The sequence below is a fragment of the Tupaia chinensis genome, unplaced genomic scaffold (genome assembly GCF_000334495.1).
Source record: "Tupaia chinensis unplaced genomic scaffold, TupChi_1.0 Scaffold000101_1, whole genome shotgun sequence".
In the NCBI taxonomy this organism is placed as follows: domain Eukaryota; kingdom Metazoa; phylum Chordata; class Mammalia; order Scandentia; family Tupaiidae; genus Tupaia; species Tupaia belangeri.
The window spans coordinates 4,472,898-4,487,273 of record NW_006159565.1 but is presented as its reverse complement, the minus strand read 5'-3'; the positions used below and the strand labels follow the sequence as shown (position 1 = coordinate 4,487,273).

General features: G+C 39.0%; 1 pseudogene; it reads left to right on the top strand.

The window, feature by feature from the left end:
* The window catches only part of LOC102482896 (ralBP1-associated Eps domain-containing protein 1 pseudogene), a 26,550-nt pseudogene extending 19,627 nt beyond the window's left edge, over nt 1-6,923 (top strand).
* The last annotated feature ends 7,453 nt before the right edge of the window (nt 6,924-14,376 follow it).

Sequence of the window (14,376 nt, the reverse complement as noted above, 5' to 3'; positions counted from 1 at the left end):
ACTGCGTGTTCCCAATCTAAATATTTTTAATAGCAAGTACAGCTGATATATACATATCCATGAACAGAAGTCTGACTTTAGGCATAAACCTATAAAGTATCACCTAGCTGGGGCTATATAGCTTACTGCAGTCATCAAATAAGTATCTTTAATGTAGTTCTTTTTTTTTTTTAATATCAAGAAAAACAGTTTTTGTGGTTTCTTTTCCTCCTAAAACTTTTTAAAAATTAATTTACATTCATTCCCTGAGCATCATCACAGCATACAAAATGTGGTTTCCCATCCAGAATATACTGCGTATTGGCTTAATCATGCATGTTGTCGTCAATAATTTTCCATTTCTAGTTTCATATATATATATATATATATACATATATATATGTGTGTGTGTGTGTGTATGTGTGTGTATTTATCCCTATGTGTGACCCTCTGCCTTTTCCCACCCTCTTCTCACACTATCTCTGGTGTCTACAGTTGTCTTCCATTCCTTTTCCCCCCACATTTTATTGATCACTCAATTTCTTAAATAATCTAACTACTTTCAATAGCAAGTTCAGCTGGTAATTTCAAAAAAAGCAGTTTTGAAATGGTAAGGAACTTTGCTTAAAACTTAAAGCCGGGAAACAGGTTAGTATTCTGTCCAAATAACATTCTGTGACTTTTGACTAAAATATTGCTGCTTTTCTTCTAGGCTTTGTTGTCCGATTTTAAGAGTTTTTGTCTTGTCTTTGAGCTGTTGATAGGTTCATGTACCAAAGGATTTATTTCTATCTTCTTATAGCACTGTCATATGAAATAGAGAAGACAACACATGCAAAACACCTACATATCAGATTCCCCCCCAATAGTAGTTCCCTTCTTTATCATTGCTGTGTAAGTGCTTAATATAAGGAAATAAAAAAGAATTTTAAATATCAGAGGCAACTGGTTGGGCCTGCCATCTTTGCAGGAAGCTCTCTCTATCTGAGGATCCCACACACTGTGCCATGCTAGACCAGGCAAATAATTAGCTCCTTTATGCTTCCCAAACTCATGAGTACCAAGAAGCAAAATGGTTAGGAAAGGTTCTCAGTTATTCCAGTTACCAGATCCACTGTGAGAGTTCTGTGTTCTATTTAGGGACTAGCTATGCGTGCCCAAAGGGGCACCAGCTGTTCCATCACAGCCTAGCTTAATTGGATTGTGACCGACAGACCATGCGGGAATAACAGATATGAAGTTTGATTCAGTTCAACTGATATTTATGAACTGTTTACAACCTGTGGATCTAGACTGTAGTTTTTTACCTTCGGACATTTTCACCCCTGCATGGGTACAGACAGAGACATAGAGAGCTATGAATCAGAGACTGAATAATTTGCAAATACAATTGATCCTCATTATTAGTATATTCTTTATTTGCAGACTCACCTGTTTGCTAATGTTTATTATTTATTTATTTTTAGAGAGAGTTTTTTTTTTTTCCTTTCTATAAAGTGTATGTACTCACTGGAGAAACACAGAAATAAAGTGAGAAATCACCCCCGGGGGGTTGGGTGCACCACCATCTCTTCTCCTAGGATTTTGGGCACATATGCACATGCACCTGGCATGAATTCCAAGTCTTTGGGTCTGGGACTCAAACTGTGGTAAGCCATGTGGGAGGCCAGTGCTTTAACCACTACACTAACTGCGGGCCCTGCTCACATTTATTTTAATTCCAATGTCAATGGTGTTGGTAACTGTGAAGCCATTCACAGACTTGCACAGAGTAGCAAAAAATTTAGCTATCTGATGCACACGTTCCAAGCTAAGGTAGAACAAGGTGACTCCCTGCCTTCACTTTCAGTTCTCATACTGAAAACATGTGTTCTTTTCACGGTCTATGAAATGACATGTTTTCCATACTTCCATGCTGCTTGTTGATGGTTTCCCTGCTTAAAATAGATCCCAAGCATAGTTCTGAAATGCTGTCTAGTATTCCCCAGTAAGGAGGCTATGACATAACTTGTGAAAAAAATGCATATATCAGATGAGCTTCATTCAGGTGTGAGTTATAGTGCTACTGGCTATGAGTCCAGCAGATCCCAAGCATAGTTCTGAAGTGCTGTCTAGTATTCCCCAGTAAGGAGGCTGTGACATGACTTGTGGAAAAAATGCATTTATCAGATGAGCTTCATTCAGGCGTGAGTTATAGTGCTACTGGCTATGAGTCCAGGTTAATATATGAATACTATATACCCAGCAAGTGTTTTTAACCAGAAACACACAGAAGTCAAGGTCATGTATTGGTCAGTTGATGGAAATGTTGTGACCAGAGGCTTTCAAGAACCTAGCTCTGCATTTCCCCTAGGGACAATGGTTCAGAAATCACTGATTCATTGTCCAAAGTGACTTTATAGAATGTAATTCTAGCAAATGAGAGAACTGACTTCATTTTGGTAAGATGTGGTTCAAGGTTAAATATGGTGGATGAGACTGGGGAGACACAAGCAAGGATGTTTCCTAAATGGCAGGACTGGACCTGGCTTGCAGCTGGGGAGGCAAAGGCCATGTACTGTGATTAAATTTTCATTTACACTCTGATGCCGTTGAGAGGAATTAATTTGAAGAAGGATTTGGGCAAGGAGATGCTGGATTAAAACAACTCTCTAAGACTCTTTTACCTGCATCAGCTAGCCTCACACACTTACAAGTATGCACTGGCTTCTTAGTCTGTTATATACTGTAATGATAAGAAAGCTTGTTCAAAGAGGCATATTAAGCCATACTTAGCCATCCAAAGGTGTGGCCCAGCAATCAACTGACAAAGAGTTCATGGGATTATATGAGCAGAAGCACTGCTAGTATGAACTGAGAGTAGTGGAGACAAAATGAGGGCATGATCTCAGAATTCAAGGCTTTGACAGGATGGGATGATAATTATTTCCTTCCTATTCTCCAAGAGGAAGGAAAATTACCCCCAAAGTGATTCAGAACTAATGAGGCCTCTGCCTTGATTTCAACAGGCCAGATAGTCTCCAGTCTTTGATAGAGCCTTGAGAGCAGAACTGAGGGGGTGATACCCCTGCCTAGAGCCCAGGGGTAACATTGTCACCCAGTGGGCTTGGAAGGCAGGCATAGAGCCAAAGAGAATTATTATTGAGCCTTGAGATCTAATAGATTGTGACTTGCTAGGTTTGGAAATTATTTGGGATCTGTCTGATCTCTTCCTTCGATGGTTTCCCTCTAGCTTCCCAAACATTCCAATGGGAAAGTTTCTTTTCATCTGTCTTGCCATTGTATTTCAGAATCATCTATTTGTTGGGTTTCACATGTTCATAGCTGAAGAGGAGCTTCACCTCAGGAAGAAGTCTACCTTGAATCTTACCCATTTATGATTTAGGTGATATACAGATGAGACTTTGGATTTTAGAACTGATACCAGAACAAGTTAAGACTTTGGGGCTGTGGGACTGGCAGATAGCATAATGGTTACATCACTGGTCTCTAACACAGTCAACCATTGTTCAAATCCCAGACCCAGTGGCTTAAAACTCACACTGGCGTGTGTGTATGCATACCCAGAGTCCCAAGAGATGACAGAGGAAAAGGGATTGCAGCATGGTCATTCTCTCTGGGGAGTGATTTCTTGCTTTCTCTCTCTCTGTCTCTCTGGTGAGTACACACAACCTATAGCAAAAATCTCTCTCTCAAAAAAATAAAAAGACTTTGGGGCTGTTAAGAAGAAATTAAATTATTTTGCATGTGAGAAGGACATGAATTGTAAAGAGAGTGATGAAGTGCTATGGACTGAATTGTGTTCCCCCAAATTTTTATGTTGAAGCTCTAATCCCACTGTGATGATATTCGGTAATGGAGCTTTGGGGAGGTAATTATATTTAGATGAGGTTATGAGGATGTGTGTTCATAATCTCTTTCTGATGACATTAGGATTAGTGCTGTTATAAGAAAAGACACCAGAGATCTTGCTCTTTTCCCTCTCGCTTCCTCTTACCATGTGAAGAGAGAGGTGAAAGGCAGCCATCTATAATCAGAAAGAACGCGCTCACCAAAAACCAACTACACCTTGATAGACTGTGGCCTCCAGAACTGCCAGGCAATAACTTTCTGTTACTTAAACCGCCCGATTTGTGTTACTTTGTTTGATAACTGAGCAGACTAAGACAGAATGTAAGTTATAAAATCCCTACAGGTAATTTCAGAGACGAAGCAAGATGACTTTGTTTTTTAGGGAGTAAGGGGGCTAACAATAAGTTTGGAGGTTGGATTTATCATTAGCTTCCTCCTGGAAAACTTTTTATCAGAAGGAAAACAATTGGATATTTTCCAACTCAAATTCCTTTTTTATATCTAATCAATTAAGCAGGCACATATGTGCACATCCACGTTCATACACTTCTCTATACCTGGAACACATTAGAAAGAGCCATGAATTAGGGTGTGGAAGATATGAATTCCAGCCCTAACTTGCTGCCAACTAAATTGTGTCTCTTTATCTCCATTTCTTTAATGGTTACATGAGGACAATAATATTGCATCAGCCCTAACAGGGTCATTGTTGGAAGATAAACAAACCATGTATGTTTTTTAAAAGTTTAAAGCATATAAAAGTTCAAAGTATGAATATGGAAGAAATACAAATTGCCTCTGAATTGCTGGGAACCCAAGCCTGAAATAATTCTTAGAAGACAGTAAGTCACTCAAGACTTCCTAAGTGTCATATTGATCTCCATGATTAAAGGACACCAGAATAGCTAAGAAATGTTACATAAGGAAAATTATTTCTACTACTTGCTAATAGTCACTTAATGGAACTCCGTTTTTGCTCTCATCTGTGTGAATAAATGTAGACAGATGCAAACTAGGTCCTGCTTCAATTAAAATTCTGAAAATAAAACAAAACAAAAAAACCCTTGTGCTAGAAACTGAAGTGGCTAATTAGTTCATTTATCCTCTCCACAAGTATCTGTGTACCCATTATATCCTTTGTATTATTGTAGATGCTTGGGGAGCCACCCAGCAGCATAAGGTCTAATCTACTTTCTAGAAGATAACAATGCAGTTGAGGGTAAGAGAATGACATATAAGAGCTGTTAAATAGAGCAGGAAACTAGTACAAGAGATGTCACAGGCAGATTTGTGACAAGTGCTGACAGTATGTCAAGATTTCAGAGAAGGAAGAGATGGGAGAAAGTTGAACTAATCATTGAATTTTCCTGTTGAAAAAAGTGACTTGATTTGGGCATTGATAATTGACTAGGATTTGAATAGGAAAATAAGACGAGATGGCTTTGCAAGTAGAACTATGAATTCAGGGAGTCATATACAGATCAGCTGGCTGCTACCATCTGGGCAAAGCAGTGGTCTTACATACAACGTAACCCACAGTGCAATGATGACTGGGCTCATGTTGGAATCACAAAATCAAGACCACCGGTTTAGCACTCCTGCCTCCCTCTAGGGCATGAGGGCTTCAAAGTGCATGAATCCTTGAAATAACAATTTTTTAAAAGAATTATTTTATTTAACTTTATTTATTTATTTAATTTTTTGACCAGAGAGGAACAGAGAGAGAGAGAAAGTGAGAAAGCAAGCCATCTGGTCTGGAACTCAAACCACAGTCAGGCATGTGGGAGTCCAACACCCTTAACCACCACACCACTTGCTGGCCCCGAAATTACAATTTTAAAACAACGATGCCCAAAATTAGTTTCATGAAACCATGATACCTTTGGAAATATATCAATAGGACTTTCCCTAAAATATAGATGTTCAAAAAACCATGAGAAACACATAACTTATCTCTACTAGAGTTTCAGTGCACATTAGTAGATGTATCAGACAGATTTTGCTAACTCAGTCCCATTCCTGTCCCCTGCTTCACAATATTTAAAGACTCTTTGATGGTAGGGCATGATACAAAGACCCTCAATTAGATGAAAGGCAGAACTCTTTGTTACTTACAGCTCTGAAGGAGAGAAGGCTTCCATGGAGGACACGCAGGGGGTTGTACATGGGGACAGGATAACATCAAACTGGAGGTGTCAGGCAGCCTCTGGATGGCAAGCAGGGTTTTACAGGGTCTCTGTAAACTGGCTAATTTAAATACTGTTGGGGGGCTCCAGTAGAAAAGGACTGTCCCTGATTATGTGGTGTCTGACCCCAGGTTATTTTGGCAAGTGCATAGTAGCCTGGAATATGAGAACCCCATAAGGGAAATGGTTGAGATGAGGTCTTAATCAGCTGCACAACAAGGGGAACTAACTGGCCTGTAGCCAGGACTATAAAACTAAATCAAGTCACCACAGGACAACCACAGGCATTGTTTGCCATCCTCATGTAGCACCTCCACAGCCCTCATAGGCTCTGGTCCCGTGGTGCATTGCTCAGTAGACGCCGATGACCTAATAACTCACACTAGTACCTCACCTCAGCAGATGTTAGACGAAGCCAATTGTGCAGATTTCAGCTGATTCCAAGTCTTGGCTGCATCAAATGTAAATGAAGAACAAGATGATGAAGCTGAGAAACATCCAGAGGTCTTGCTGGTTGAAAAGCCTTCTGATCCTGTAAGTTCTTATCAAGTTGCCATAAAAAGAGAGTACAATTGAAGAAAAGACAGTGGCTACTGCTTCCCTAATGTGAGCAAAGGCAAAACACCTCTCAATCCACCACCTACACCTGTTTGAAGAAGACTAAAATCAGAAGACATATTAAGACCAGAAATTGAAGAACATACACAAAAGACAGGGGTCTTGGCTGTTGTATTTGCTTCATAATCTTCTATTCCTAGGTCAGTTGGGAAAGATCAAAAAGCTATTCAGGTATCAATTAGATGCAATAAGGAAAACAACACAGTCTTGGCCAGATTAAACAGTGAAATGCAGCAACAACTAAAGGATGTTCTTGGGGAGAAAATGTTCACCATTGTATTTCAGTAGCTTTTATTTTTTTAATTTCAACTATAAAAGTATCAGGATGACTTAAATAAAAAAGAACAAAAAATTAAAGTAAAGCAAGATAGTATTTCCAGGGCCAGCATGGTGACACAGCAGTAATGTGCTTTTCAAAAGAAGCTGGATTGGGCCAGTAGGTGGTGTGGTGGTTAAAGGCACTGAATTCCCACATGGCTGATTGAGGTTCAAGTCCTGAACCTGGCAGCTTGCTTTCTCACTTTCTCTCCCTCTCCCTTTCTCTCTAGCTCTCACTCTGTCCCTCTTGGGTCAAATTGAAATAAATAAATGAATAAATAAATAAAGTTGAATAAAATATTTTTTATTTAATTTTTATTTTTTAATTTTATTTTTTGGAGAGGTTTTTGCTCTAGGGTGCGTGTGCTTGCCAGAAAGACAGAGGGAGACAGAAAGCGAGAAGTGAGCCCCCAGGGGGGATGGCCACGCCCCAATCCCTTCTCCTCCATTCTCCTCTAAGGATCTTGGGCACACACACAGATGTGCCTGGTGTGAGTTTAAGACACCAGGTCTGGGACTCAACCTGCAGTCAACTACATGGGAGTCCAGCGACATAGCCATTACATCAACTGCTAGTCCCAATAAAATAATTCTTTAAAAAAGAGAGAGAGAGAAGCTGGATCCATATGGAAGACCATTAGTTTGTTTTCCTGATTGCCCTGTATGTGCTTGTGTACCAATAATCCTTGGTGGCTGAGAAGGTGGGGGCATGGTGAGGAATGTCATGGCATGAGACCCTGCTGAGGGTGATTGTCTTTCTCCTCATCTCTTTCTTGCTTTCATGAAAATAAATAAGTAAATAAAACTAGGAAGAAAGTGAGATAGCATTTACAAACACGGTAACAAACAAAACATATCACTATCTTCTAGGATCTCTGTTTCCATTGTAAGGGATAGAAGCCTGACAACAATATCACTAAGATTCCCTAGGGGGTAGGTATCTGGGATTAGAAGCTGTCATAGAGATACTGCCATGTATTTCTTAGGTAAGAAATAAAAATCAGAAGGAAAAGATCTGTGATTGTTTCTGCAGAAACTGGCAGAAGCACATTTGACTTTTGGTAGCTGTGAAGTTTTACAGTCCATTTCAGATATTCCCCTGAACATGAGTCACCTCAAAACTTTAGACAGTAATGAGAGTTTTTTCTCCTTCCCATTCCTGCTTTTTCACCTAATAGTGACTTTACTTGATTGTTGTAACCCTAGCCCTTCCAAGGGAGTTGCAAACTCCCAAATCCCTTGTAGTCAATTCTTTTCTGCTAGAAGTCTTAGAAGGACTGCTTCTTTTCTGACTGCATCTCAACAGTACAACATAATTAAGCTTCTGAGAAACCTTGCTATAAAACAAAACAAATAGCTTTAACTAGCATTTCCCAAACACATTTGATGACAGAAACTGTCTCCCATTCTTCTTTAATCCTCTCCCTCCCATAAAACCCTTCTGATATCTTAGAAAATCTTTGTTCTATGGTGCAACCTTTAGAATACTTCTAAGAGAATGTAGATTGAGAATTAGGAGTCCAGAAATATAGGTCTAATTTCAGAATGTAACTGAAAGAGAGAGTACAGATTATTTATATAAATCCCAACTTTTATAGATGAGGAAGCAAAGAACAGAGAAGTTCTATGAATTTCCCAAGGTCACACAGCTAGTCTGTGGCAGAAAGATACACGGGCTCTCTTCCCCATTCTCCAGGGTATTATTCTGTATACTTGGAATTCATTTCAGTTTCTTTGAGAAGTAATATTCCACCCTTGGACCTTTCCTTTAGATCTCTTTAAAGAAGCAAAGCCACTTGGTGTGAGCTAGAAAAGACTGGAGGTGGCAGCACTGTGGGAGACTGAGGAGGCTGGAAAGTTTGAAGTTAATCTTCTGCCCTTGAAATTTTTCTACCTGGGCATTCTGGGTGTGGCAACCCTGTGTTCCAGCCCTGCTGGGCCCATTGATGCCAGACAAGCCAGTAGACTGAACATTCTGCAAAGCATCCTCTATTCTCAGAAGGACAGCCCTTCCTGCTTCATTCTTGCCTCTTCAGACACTGCAGGCAGCTCTGAAAAACCAACCTGAAACCAAGGTTCTCCTTCACACAGTTTGATAACAAACCACTCACCCAAAAGAGGTCATGAACTGCAGCCTGAACAGGGTGCCATTTGTGGTATGGCTGCTTGGAGCTGGGATCTGGTTTTCCTTTGCTAACTGCTTGACAGAATATCCATTCACATTCTCAGTGCAGCTGGTAGTGGGTGTGTGAAGGGCAATGGCTTCTTTTATTATCCAACTGCTTTTATTATCTAAATGATCTTGAGGGGAGAACCAAAATATGCTGCTAAAGCAGAGAGCTGTGGCAGTGACTTTTCAGAGGGACAAGTACTTAATGAAGACCAGTTTTATCCTGAGCTACTTCCCTCAAGAACACCATAGTGTTGGTGAAAAATGAGATAAAATACTCAAAACCATTGGTGTTTTCTCTTTTCCTAGGAATGATAGAATGAAAGACAACATAGCAGCTAATGAAAAATTAGCTAATGTGAGGCTTAGGCCAGCTATGCATTCCTTTTGTTTTACAGAATGTGGATTTCAGAGAACTTCCAACAGCAAGGAAGTATGGGACAGTTGGGCAAAGGCAGTCCTGATTTTCTGATAATTTGTGCTTGTGGTTCTGCTAGAAGTCAAGAGGGGCAGATTAGATTAGAAGGGTGTTTTTTTGTTTGTTTTTTTTTTGTTTTTTGGTTTTTGGTTTTTTTGAGAGTTAATATTAAAACTCCACCTTTAGCCCTACTTTGCTCTCTCAGCCCTAACATTGTACTGATCACAGTTTTTATTGATGATTTCCTTATGGCTCCACATCCTCTGTCACTCTGTCACCATGCTTATCTTCACTCTCATTATTGGTTGTGGTAGTCTGAATATTAAAATCCCTCCCAAACTCAGATGTTGAAATCTAATCACAAACATGATGGACTAAGAAAGTATCTCAGTCCATTATCATGTTGCTAAATAAAAATACCTGAAACTGAGACTGGGTGATTTATGAGTAGAGATTTATTTAACTCATGATTCTGGTGGCTGGAAAGGCCAAGTTGTGTGGCCGGCATCTGGATGGTCTATGTTGAATCACAACATGGTGGACAAAGTGGAAATGTTAGTGGGTGTATACAGAAAGAATCATCAGGGCAGCAATGGCTTTCACAGCAACCACTCTTAGAGGAATCAACTTCCGCTTAGGAGACAGCATTATTCTATTATATTTATGAGGCCAGTGAACCCATGATGTAAACACTGCTTACTAGGCCTCACCTTTTTTTCTTTTTTAGAATTTTGCTATTTGCCAGAGACAGAAAGAGTGAGAAAATGAGAAATCACCCCACCCACACACCTCAGGGGGGATGACCATTCTGCAATCCCGTCTCCTCTAGTCTCCTCTTGAGATTTTGGGCACACATGCATACACTACTGGCATCATTTTCAGGCCTGCCAGGTGTGGGACTCAAACTGCATAGCTGGTCATGTAGGATCCAGTACCTTAACTTCCATACCACCTGCTTGCCCTAAGTTTCATTTTGTAATAATTTTATTACCTTCCAACACCATTACATTGGAAACCAAATTCCAACACATGAATCCTTGTGGGGGGGTGGGGAACATTACTCAAACCATAGCAGAAAATGAGACCTTTGAGAGTGGTTGGTAATAATTAATTTCCCTGTATAAGAGGCCCCAGAGAGCTGCCTTGTCCCTTCCACCCTATGAGGACACAGCAAGAAGGCACCATCTATGAGCCAGAAAGGGGGCTCTCATGAGACACTGTACCTGCTGGGACCTTGGTCTTGGACTTCCCAGGCTCAAGAGCTATGGGCAATAAATTCCTGTTGTTTATAAATTACTCAATTTATGACATGTTATTATGGCAGCCCAAACAATGGCTAAAACAATGGCTCCTAAACTAAAACAATGGCTTCTCATCAGCATGTACAATGACTTCAAAAAGTTTGTGGAAAAAATGGAACTAAAGTGTAAGTTTATTTTTTGAAATTCATGTATAGATTTTTCATAATATGAACTTTTCATGAACTTTTAAAAGACCAACTTGTATAGCCTCTAACTGGACCTGCCTACTATTGACCCATATGGTTCCTGGAGACAACCTTCTCAAGTCTAGATTTAATTTTATGTATCCTCCATTCAAAATCTTCTGTTTTCTTGACTCTCAAGGCCTTTTAAAACCAAGTCAATTCTACTCCCTCCTGCTCTAACCTTGGAACAGAGGCCATCTCCTTGATCCTTATTCAAGAACTAAGAAGCTTTGAAGAAATACATGACATAAATTTACACTCTTCATAGTCAAGGGATACCAGTCCTGAGACAAAGGCTTAACCAGTGATTCCTCCCCGGTTTTTTCTCCCTTTTATGGAACAAAGGAAGTACCCATGATTTCTTCTCAGAGCAGAACAGTGTTAGTAAGAAATTAATTTATTCATCTGATAGACATTTGTTTAGATGGCAGGTTTTCTGCCAGACTCCTGGGATATATTAGTCCAAAAGACAGGCAAGATCCTTGCTGATGGAGAACTTAATTTTCAGTGAGCGATGCAGATATCAATTGAATAAGTAAAAATGATAATTGTGAATCACAATTAGTTAGGTGGTGTGTTGCACTGTACCACGGTAGGGAAGGAAGACACTTTTATAAGATTGGCAAGTACAGGATCTATGGTATGATGTTAGTTAGGTTGAAGGATTGAAAAATCGTGGCACATATGCTCAATGGAATATTACTCGGTCATTTAAAAAAAAACAACCTGGCTTTTGATAGAAAGTGGACAAGCATGGAAGATTTACTGCTGACTGAAGCAAGTCAGGCTATAAAGGAGAGACATTGTATGTCTTCACTTAATATATACTTACTGTCTGCAGTCTATGGCAAAAATGGAAAGATTAGAGGATATAGAAACTTGGAAAATGGTTATAGACAGCAAGTAGAGTGTGAGAAAAGGGTAGAAGAAGGAAGAGAGTATAAAGGAAGACATTAAGGTGAAAAATAGAGATGCCAGATATTTATGGGACACAGAAATGGATTATTATCTGTTGATGGTAGCATGTATAGTATGCCCAACTGGACTGGTGTGAAATCTATTCATGTTAGAAAATTAACTTTACAAGCTAAGTGGTGTATAGGGATTGAATGTATAAAAGAAATTAAAAGAATATATTAAATAAATATATTAAATATATTAAAAAAAGACTGTCTTTTGGAGAAAGAATGGGCAAAGAGGTGTAGAAAATGGTAGAGTAGACCATACTTATTAGGAAAGAGCATTGTTCCTACTGACCCCCTTCCTTGTACTGGAAGAGGGACAATAGAGAAGTGCCCAATAGGCAGGTTGTCATTCTTCCTTTTATTAAGCATTGTAATAGGAGTCCAACCAATAACTTAGTGCAAGCTAAAGAAAGAGCAGGTAAAAATACTGGTAAAAAGTAAAACTATCTTTATTTGCAGACAACATTTGAATATGTAGGAAATCTAAAGACTTGATAAACTCCTAGAACAAATATGTTAATTCAATAAGGTCACAGGATATAACTGTTTTGTTTTTTAAGTTTTTGCTATAGGGCATGTGTACTTTCCTGAGAGAGAGGAAGTGAGAGAGAAAGTAAAAACTCACTCTCCCCTGCCAAGGGAAATTATCACACTTCAACCTCTTCTTCTCCAATCTCCTTGGGATTTTGGGTGCGCACACACATGCACCCAGGATGATTTTCAAAGCTCTTGATCCAGAACTCAAACCACATGGTCCACCATGTGGGATTCAGCACCTTAGCCTCCATGCCACCTGCTGGCCAAGGATATAAGTTTAATATAAATATCAAATGTGTTTTTATTCTAGGAATATTAGTTGGGAAAATGACAGTAATAGTAACAATATTATCTACATCATCATGGAAAAAGATTAATTACACTGGAATAAACTTAATGAAAAATGTTTAAGACCTGTATAATGAGAACTACAAATATTGCAGCGATATACCATGCTGATGAATAGGAAGACTCAATGTTGTTAAAAATGGCAATTCTCCCTAAATTGATGAATAGCTTTAATAGTAATAAAAATGGGATCAGCAGTTCGTGTAATGGCTATGTTGCTGGACTCCCATGTAGTTGACTGTGCTTTGAGTCCTGGACCTGGTGGCTTAAATTCACGCCAGACACATGTGCACAAGTGCCCAAAATCCTGAGAGGAGAATGGAGGAGAAGGGATTGCAATGTGGCCAGACCCAGGAGAACAGGAGAATTGATTTCAATACTTATTATAAATTTGTGGTAATCAAAACAGTGAAGTATCAATGTAATGACTGATATTTAGAGAAAAGAAACAAAATAAAGTCTAAACATAGAAGTGAACAAATAAGGTAAAATGAGCCTGAACAAAGAACTCAATCAGATTCAAGAAAGGAAAGAAACGCATCTTGACAAATGATGATTCAACAACTGGCTATCCTTATGAAAAAGACTTGTTCCATACCTCACACCGTACTCCAAATTAATTTGATAGTAATCATAGACATAAATATTAAAGTTAAGCTATTATAAAGTTGCTAGAAGAAAAAAACAAGAGAAGTTTTCCATCTTAGGGTAGCCACATTTTCTTTTTGGAAAAGTTAATACATACAAAAGAAAAAAAATGATGTACTACACGTCATCAAAATTGTGAAATTCTCAGGCCAGCCCATGGAATGGTGGTTAAGGCAACTGGATCCCACATGACTGACTGAGTGATTCAAGTCCCTGAATTGGCAGCTTACAAAACACATGCCAGGCATGCATCTGTGCATGTTTAAAATCCTGAAAAGAGGGCAATAAGGAGAAGAGGTTGTGGTATAACCATTCCTCACGAGGGAGGGGTGCTCTTTTGCTCTTTTGTTCTCTCTCTCCATCTCTTCCTGGCAAATGCAAATGCTATTTGGCTTTAATTTTTTTAATTATAAACTTCTTAATAAAGATATTATTAGGAGCTGAAGAGGCTAGCCATGAGCTGTGGAAAAGATAAAGAACTTCCTATAGAACACTTACAAATAAATAATAAAATGACAACCTGATAAAAATGGTCTTGAGTTAAATACAGACTTTACAAAAGAAGATATAAATGGGCCAAAAGCACATGAAAAGGGGCTCACCATCATTCATGATTAGGGAGGTGGAAATGGAAATATCATTGAAATATTATTCCTCTCATTGTAATGGCTAAACGTTTAAAAAGACTGCTAACACAAAGTCTTAACAAGGCTGTGGAACAAGTAGAGCTCTCATTAATTTGTGATGAGATTGTAAAATGCTACAACCAACTTGGAAAACCATCTGGCAATGTTGTATACGTGAAACATTCAGTTATCATATAAACTAGAAATTACATCCCTATGTATTTA